Source organism: Rutidosis leptorrhynchoides, chromosome 2, assembly GCF_046630445.1.
Source record: "Rutidosis leptorrhynchoides isolate AG116_Rl617_1_P2 chromosome 2, CSIRO_AGI_Rlap_v1, whole genome shotgun sequence".
NCBI classification, from domain to species: domain Eukaryota; kingdom Viridiplantae; phylum Streptophyta; class Magnoliopsida; order Asterales; family Asteraceae; genus Rutidosis; species Rutidosis leptorrhynchoides.
Window position 1 is genome coordinate 324,268,233 of NC_092334.1, and position 8,869 is coordinate 324,277,101.

The following is an 8,869-nucleotide window of genomic DNA, read 5'->3' on the forward strand; positions in this document are numbered from 1 at the left end:
TCATTAAATCTATATTACATCTAAAGAAAATATACACATATATTTTCATAAAGACTGTAATAAACTTCTTTTGTACAAAATATTAATTGTGAAAAAAAAAATTTAACGGGTAGGTAATACCCGAGAGATATATAAATTCACAATTAATATATTACATTTTTCGAAACTGATTCAGCGATCATCAACTATACTCCCTACTTTCACAACAATATCCATTCTTTCATATAAATTAAAACAATCATACTCATTCAAATTCAATTACATATTTTGATTTTGAAATCGCATAATTCAATTCGAAACATAACCAGTATCATCACTCTTAGATTCCTATATCTTTCAACGCTATACTTTGACTTCAAAACTGTGTTAGAACATCATATGTATTAACGATTACAATATGTGCTCAAACCCTTCGAAATTCTTGAAGACACTTCAACTAAGGAACAATCGAGATGATGATCCAACCACATGTTACCCACAGTTATACACATGAAAAACTCTCAAAACCCAAGTCATAGTTCGATACATATCCGTGTTAGACCCTTTGGCATTTACTAGCTAAAATAACTTTTCAATTCCGTTTCAAAATAGACAGTTTTGTCACAGCTCCAGCAAGTCAACTTCGACTTCTCAATCAAAACAGTCTTATTATAACCTCGATAGATACGTTTCCCTTTCGCCAACGTTACCGGAGAATCGTTTATATTCACCACATTAGCAATAAACTTACCAACAACTTCACTGATCTTTGACTTTCCAAAAAAAAAAAAAATCATTATAATTATCGAAACCCTATCATATATTCATTCGTACCTTATAACAAGAATTGCCATACCAATTATTGAGAATCAGCAATCAGTATTTTGAAACCTCGCAGCATGTCTACATCAACAATTACATATACACACAACGTCTACCTCCAAGACTTACATTCTTTGAATGAGAAATTTCTGAAAAACACCCTAAACTGCGAACCAGTTCTCAAAATTTTGAAAAATGCTGATGAAGCAACAAAAACTGTAAACGACCTTAACAGTAAAAAGTTGGATGATAAAGGATAGTATATTGGCAAAGCTCAGAAAAAGAGAAGCTTTGGAACTGGAAAACGGATTGAGCAAAGTATGAAGGAGGCTGTGGAAAAATCACAAAGGCTGAACCTGCCTTCAAAGAATCCAAATGATTCAGTACTTGCTGAAGTCATTAACGAATATCTTGCTCCTAACTCTAAACCCCTGCGGACAATATCCTTCATCATCCTCTGATATTAGACATTCTAAGATATCATCGTATCTTTCATTATAAATATCATCCATACTTCTGAAGATATTTTTATAATTATTCTTATCTGAAATCATTTACCTCTTCGCGCTATCTTTATTATATCATAAAAGAAACTATTTTAGTTTCTAAATTCTGAAACATTCGAGTTTAAAATAGGAATATTCTTGAAGAAGTGTTGGGAGCTGAAGCATGAGTTAGTATAATATAATGACACTTGATCAACGTGATTATATTACAGTAATTCATGCTGAGTTTCTAAATAGAACATGATGATTCACAGATCATAACGTCATCATGTGCTATGTTACACGACTCTTGTATTCTCTTTGATCTCTAAATATCAAGAAAATATTTCTTGATGATTCGGCCTTTTCCGAGGTATTCTGGTAATTTGACAAGTCAAGATCGTGCCATTACAATTTCCTTCCTAGAACATTAACAATGTTCATTCTGAAATTTATATCTGCGAATTCTGGACCATTACAAGCGGTGCTTAATCGCAAGAAGAAGAAACGAAAGTCCAAAGATCCGAACTAGAAATGGGAGTATAAATCATATCAAATAGAAGAGAGCATTAACTGTGGATAACAATGATTATAAAAGAAGCAAGGACTTTGAAATATAAGGCAATATATAAAACCCAATAACAACCCAGAAATCACAAACCGTATATATCAATGCATATAGCAATATAAAGACACGGGAGAACTAAAAACACTATAAAACCAAGAGTATAGTAGAAGTAAATCGATTCTTCCGAAGGCAGATAAAAAAGAAGAGCTACAGATATGAAAGTGAGGAGTATATCAAGAATCAGCACTGGATGAAGCATATTGACAAATATTTTAAAATATGAGTTGAGAAGGTGTGAGTTGTAAGAAAACAAAGGAGGTGGATTTATAGTGAAATATCCGACAGAGAAATCAAAATGGATTATCGCATTAATTCGAAGAGGATCATCATTTTCTTAATCGCCGAATAATCAAATCCAATATAGTTTACAAAGATTTTCTTTTCGGAGATCAATCATGATGACGTCAAAAGATACGACGAATCACTATTATCTTATTTCATTCATTTACGATAACTTCACTCACACGCTTCTAGTAATCGAATTATTTTATCCATGCTTCTTGAACATGATAAAACTCTATAATCGTTATAATAACATTCTCATTGTTAGTCATGACGACCTCTATCAAATTTCGGTGACGAAATTTCTTTAACGGGTAGGTACTGTGACGACCCGGAAATTTTTGACCAAATTTAAACTTTAATCTTTATATTATTCCGACACGATAAGCAAAGTTTGTTAAGTTAAATCTATAGAATTTAAAACTGTGTTCATACATTCATTATAACCTTGACCAAATTCCGACGATTCACGAACCGTTATATATAAATAGATATGTATATGTATATATATATTATAACTTGAGAATATTAATAAAGTATTAAACGTATAATACTTTACACGAACGTATTTGTTTCAATATGATTTTTGACGAAATTAAAAAAAATATATATTAAATGATTGAATTATCAGAAACATTGAATTATGATTACAAGTCTCTGTTGAGAGGTCCACTATGATTTGAAAAAAGCTATTCCTCTTAACGATATTCAGAATAATTTGTAAAGCTATTTACAAAAGTTAGACAAAAGTTAGTGGAGAATTGGTTTCCATAATATTCTATTAATCTATTTTCAAACGTACAAAGACGTTTTCAGTTTAAAAAGAACTTTATTATTAAAACGTATATAACTTTTATAAATATCTAAAATCACTTTTGACAACTCATCACTTAACCAGTATAATAAATATAACGATATTTATATTTTATTTCTTTAAATATATATAACGATTTAAATTAATATTATATATATTTATACGCGTATTATATATACATAGTTTTTATACTTTTACTATACTTTAACTTTACCTTTACTTTACTTTTACTTTACTTTAACTTTAATAATTCACTTTAATAATTCATACTTTAATAATTCACTTTAATAATTCATACTTTAATAATTCACTTTAATAATTCATACTTTAATAATTCACTTTAATAATTCACTTTAATAATTCATACTTTAATAATTCACTTTAATAATTCATACTTTAATAATTCACTTTAATAATTCAAAAATCTATTATAAATAGAATTCAATAGGTTTCATTATTTCATAGAAACTTGAAAATATATTTCTCTAAACTCTCTCAATCGATTATATATATATATATATATATATATATATATATATATATATATATATATATATATATATATATATATATATATATATATATATATATATATTTGCTCTGTATTATTTCAAGATATTATTAGTATACATAAAATATTACGACGGAGTGCTGTCCGAGTGATTTCAAAATAGTTTTTTTTGAATGAGTCGAAGCTAAGGAAATTATGGGTTATAGCTATGGAGGTGATGGGTATGGTTCATGGGTATGCTCGTGAGGTCAATCTAGTGTTTATCATCTCCGTTGCATCTACGTACTTTCCTGCAATATTGAATCTCAATATTGATACGTTCGTGAATCCGAGGCCAACCTTACACTTGTTAAATGACGTTATATGTATTTTTACTACGAAATACAGTATGGTGAGTTTCATTTGCTCCATTTTATATATATTTTTGGGACTGAGAATACATGCGCTGTTTTTATAAATGTTTTACGAAATAGGCACAAGTACTAAAACTAATTCTACGTGGGTTTAAACCAGAAATATACCCTTAGCTTGGTAACATTAAACTACTTGTCTATGTACGGTAGGCGCGAATCCTAAAGATAGATCTATTGGGCCTGACAAACCCCATCCTGACTATGGGATGCTTTAGTACTTCGAGGTTATTTTAAACACACCTGATCTGGTGTACTTCAGAGGGTAAAACATGAACGTTAAGGCTTGTTACCGGGTGCCTACAACTTATAGAATACTTTTATACACTTGCGAGTGTACATATATTTATAAACAGAAATCTTGTGGTCTATTAATATATTGAAATGATTGATATGATAAACCTATGAACTCACCAACCTTTTGGTTGACACTTTAAAGCATGTTTATTCTCAGGTATTAAAGAAATCTTCCGCTGTGCATTAGCTCATTTTAAGGATAATACTTGGAGTCATTCATGGCATATTTTGAAAGACGTTGCATTCGAGTCATTGATTTCATCAAGATTATTATTAAGCCAATTATAGTTGGATGTATTATGAAATGGTGTGCATGCCGTCAACTTTCGTTGTAAAGAAAGTTTGTCTTTTAAAAACGAATGCAATGTTTGTAAAATGTATCATATAGAGGTCAAATACCTCGCGATGTAATCAACTATTGTGAATCGTTTATAATGTATATGAACGGGTCCTTTCAGGTTTAATACCTTCAAACAAAGAAAAGATGATCGGGTGGAGATGGTGGTCGAACAAAACAACAGCTGGGCAATCCACTAATCCACATACACCTTCGCTCGGAGTTCATATATATATATATATATATATATATATATATATATATATATATATATATATATATATATATATATATATATATATATATATATATATATTCGACTATATAAATAAATATATACATAATTTATTTAATTGTTATTATATACACTCTAGTCTCCGAAGGTTGTAATTAGTTTAATGATGATGTCCAAAGATCAAAAGATTTTAGTCTCAATTTCCTAACCGGATAGATTCATAGTTCATTGCTTCGAATAATTTACGACACAAATCCTAAGTAAAAGTTTTATTTTAACCTAACGGTTGTAAAATACTTAATAGTAAACTTAACGGAAAAAGTCAGGTTGTTACAGTGAGACAAATAGTGTACTCTAAATCGGGGTTCGTAACTTCCTAATAACAGAGCCAATAACCGCGTTCTATTAGTTGGAAAAGCGATTGAGCTTAAATCATAATCGAAAAGCATCTCAACAACATCACATTACGCAGTCATTATTTCAGCATCATAACTGAGTACATCATAACAAAAACTCAAGATAACTACTAGCTAATCATGACAGTAAAATCATCTATCATAATTAAGAGAAGCATTATAATAGATAGAATAAAAGGGATAGAAATACCAGTAGATTAGTTTAGTTCCGAAGATACAAAAGTGACAACTTTAGAACCACATCTAAGTGTTTATAGACTCTGTTTGCTGCCTACTCTAGTGTAACAACCCAAACCGTAACCGACCAAACACGTCGAAATTTCAAACAAAAAAAAAATTTTTCTGGTGCAGGCCATCTGCGCGGCGCGCCAGGTGGCCGCGCGGCGCGCCAAACCACCTGGACAGCCCGCTGTCCCCGGAAGTCAATTTAATGAAAATGTTTGACTAGTTCCCGACACATTTAGCTAAAACGCTTTTAACCATGACTTCATATATGAAAAACTAGCACGTTTAATTAATAAAATTGAGTTTACGAAGCGGGGCCCACATTGACCCAAATTACCCCTTAAGTACCAAAATACAATTTTCGACCATAAGACTTTTAATACAAAACAAAGCCGAGCATGGCGATTGGGGACACGCTACCCAATCCTAATAAATCCAAAAGCAAGCCTTCTACGCAAACTATGCAAGTCCTCTAATCCTCGCGCTTACCCGAGCCACCATCCGCATGCAATCTATAAAAAGAGTCAACAACGAGAGGGTAAGCTAATGCTTAGTGAATGATAATATACTACATACATATATATGTATAAAATGGACACGCCACAAAATAACAAATACCGCATACCGAGGCATCCATATAAGGCACTACACTAAGCATACCGTACGATCTCTAAGCAACGAGCTAAAGATACAATAACAATATAAGTTCACCAACGACGATGTGAACAACGCCAAATAGCTACACCCGGAGGGTTAGCTACAACACAACAATACATTAATATATAATAATATAAACGAACAAGGTTAACACCTTAACCCAATACCGAGAACCAAATACCACAATGAAGATTGGCCGAACTACACGAGCCTTAGTAATCCGAAACCACACGAGATTACTATCTTCACAACATCGAGGTTGGCCGAACTACACGAGCCTTAGTAATCCGAAACCACACGAGATTACTACCTCAATAAGATGACCGAACTACACGAGTCACCATGAATCCGAACTACACGAGATTCATTCGATAAGATGACCGAAACTACACGCGTCATCGTAAATCCGAAACCACACGCGATTCACTTCTCCAACTCAAACCCACGGTCACGGGATTATATAATCCACCACATCGGGGCCACAACATCCAAATCACAATCACGTGTGATAATGTACACACGAACGTGTACTTCGCCAAAGATGGTCAACCAAAACGCACAACCGTGCCAATTGGACTTATACAAAAGTCCATCAAGTCCACCTACACGTGAAGTGAGCTCTATAGCCGAGATTCACTTCACCCGACCCGCACCCATCCTACACATACATATGTACATAGGATAATATCACTCACCTTGAAGTCTTGAAGAAAGCTTCCAAGTAATCCGCAACTCGCCAATGGAAAATACCTATTCCATTATCACAATTACAACAATACACTTAGAGTGGATTTACAAATCAACCCAATTCGTCACTAAGTTCAATTTCGACCCAAATGCACTTCCAAGCACAAACCGTGCCCAAACTAACCAATAGTCACTAACACAAGTGAGAATGGTCCTAATATGCCAATTAAACCCGAACACAAGTGTTAAACACGTGTCATACCCATTTTGACACTTAAACCCTAATTTTGACCCATAAAGGTCAAAATCTCATTCTTTGCAAGTTTTGACACCAAAACACATTTAACTCGGTTTAATACTTCAACTTAATCCATTTTAAGTTTATAAACTTCATTAAATCGCCAATTGGGTCATAATCACCACGAAACCCTAATTTGACCCAAAGTCAAAGTTAGTCAACCAAATACCCTAAATGGGTTTCAACACTTCCATAATCACTAACTTAAGTGATTAAACTCAAATTAAAGTTCTAAACATGGCCAATTAGTTCACCAAACCCAAAATCCACCAACAATTAACAACAACCCGATTACTAGCTTCACTAAACCCATTTCATCACATAAAAGGGTTTTACAACTAATTAACTCAAAACCCTAACTTGAATATCAAATTAGATAATTGAAATTCGGAGTTTGAGCTTACCAATACTATCACCGTGTAGCCGAGAACGAAAGGAACAACTTTAAAACCCGAGACTTTGCACGATTCGAGCTTCTTCCTCACCAAAACCTCCAATCTCTCTCTAAACTCTTACTCTCTCTCTAAAAATGGATGAAGATGATGAGTGGATGTGAATGGGATCCAAAACTGATCCAAACTAGCTCATAAGCCTCACAAATCCGGCCTCAAGTGAAATTACCCATTTGCCCTTCATTTAAGCCAATTAAAAACAAGGGATTCTGTCAGCAGCAAACGGCGCGGCGCGCCGAATCCCCGAGCGGCGCGCGACCTAACTGAAACAGATTCTTTTGCATTTTAAACTTTATATAAATAATCCGCGAAACCCAATCTCGAACGTCTTAATACACAAACAAGCAAGATAAATATTCGGGTCTTACAACTCTCCCCCACTTAAACTCGATCACGTCCTCGTGATCCTCATCACTTAACCAAGTGGACCTCACCCTACGGTCCTCGACATAAGTCCCAATCCGACTTTCCTAAGCAATTCCTTTCCAACGAATCGCCTTCCACAACTAAATCGTCACCCGCGATTTATCAAAACCACAATCCGAGCACTAAAACCATGCTCATTCCCTAACATCAGGAAAACTCAACCAATCTCGTACCGAGATATAAATCCCTTAGCGTACTATTACCGAGTACAACGCTAAAAGCAACCAAGTCTCAACCTAAGGTCAACAACCCGAAACGATGAAGACCGAACCAAACGAATCCTTACGGACAACACCAACCACTAACATCCCTTGTAGTGCGCAATACGACCAAAGCGCAACTACCGTAACATCATAACAAACGGCTAAAACCGATAGCGTCCAAAACGATGATGGCAACGCTAAACCAAGGTGTACAAAATCGACTTTCGTCACACCCGTAACAACATGTGAGCGAAACACGGCTATCGCATCACTAATCACACAACATGGTCCTCACGACCCCACCATCGGTGTATCAAACAACCGATAGATCAAACAACACGGTCCTTACGACCCCACCATTGGTGTATAAAACAACCAATAGATCAAACATCCCGGTCCTTACGACCCCACCATCGGTGTATAAAACAACCGACGGATCACACAACATACGAAGGCTGGCCGAAAACACACGCGCCTTAGTGAATCCGAACTACACGCGACTCACTACCTTCACCACAACAACAATCGGGAATGGCCGAACTACACGCGCCATAGTGAATCCGAACTACACGAGAGTCACTATCCCGGAGGAATGACCGAACTACACGAGTCATTTGTGAATCCGAACTACACGAGATTCACTTCCACAACATCGAGGTTGGCCGAACTACACGAGCCTTAGTAATCCGAAACCACACGAGATTA

The 8,869-nt window shown here is 34.6% G+C and overlaps 1 long non-coding RNA gene across 1 annotated transcript; it reads right to left on the minus strand.

Moving 5' to 3' along the window:
• Positions 1 to 5,783: 5,783 nt before the first annotated feature.
• On the minus strand, positions 5,784 to 7,679 carry LOC139891867 (uncharacterized). The gene is made up of 3 exons (XR_011773882.1): positions 7,488 to 7,679; positions 6,794 to 6,848; positions 5,784 to 5,953 (listed from the first exon to the last, which is right to left on the minus strand). It is a non-coding gene; the product is annotated as an uncharacterized lncRNA (long non-coding RNA).
• Positions 7,680 to 8,869: the final 1,190 nt, after the last annotated feature.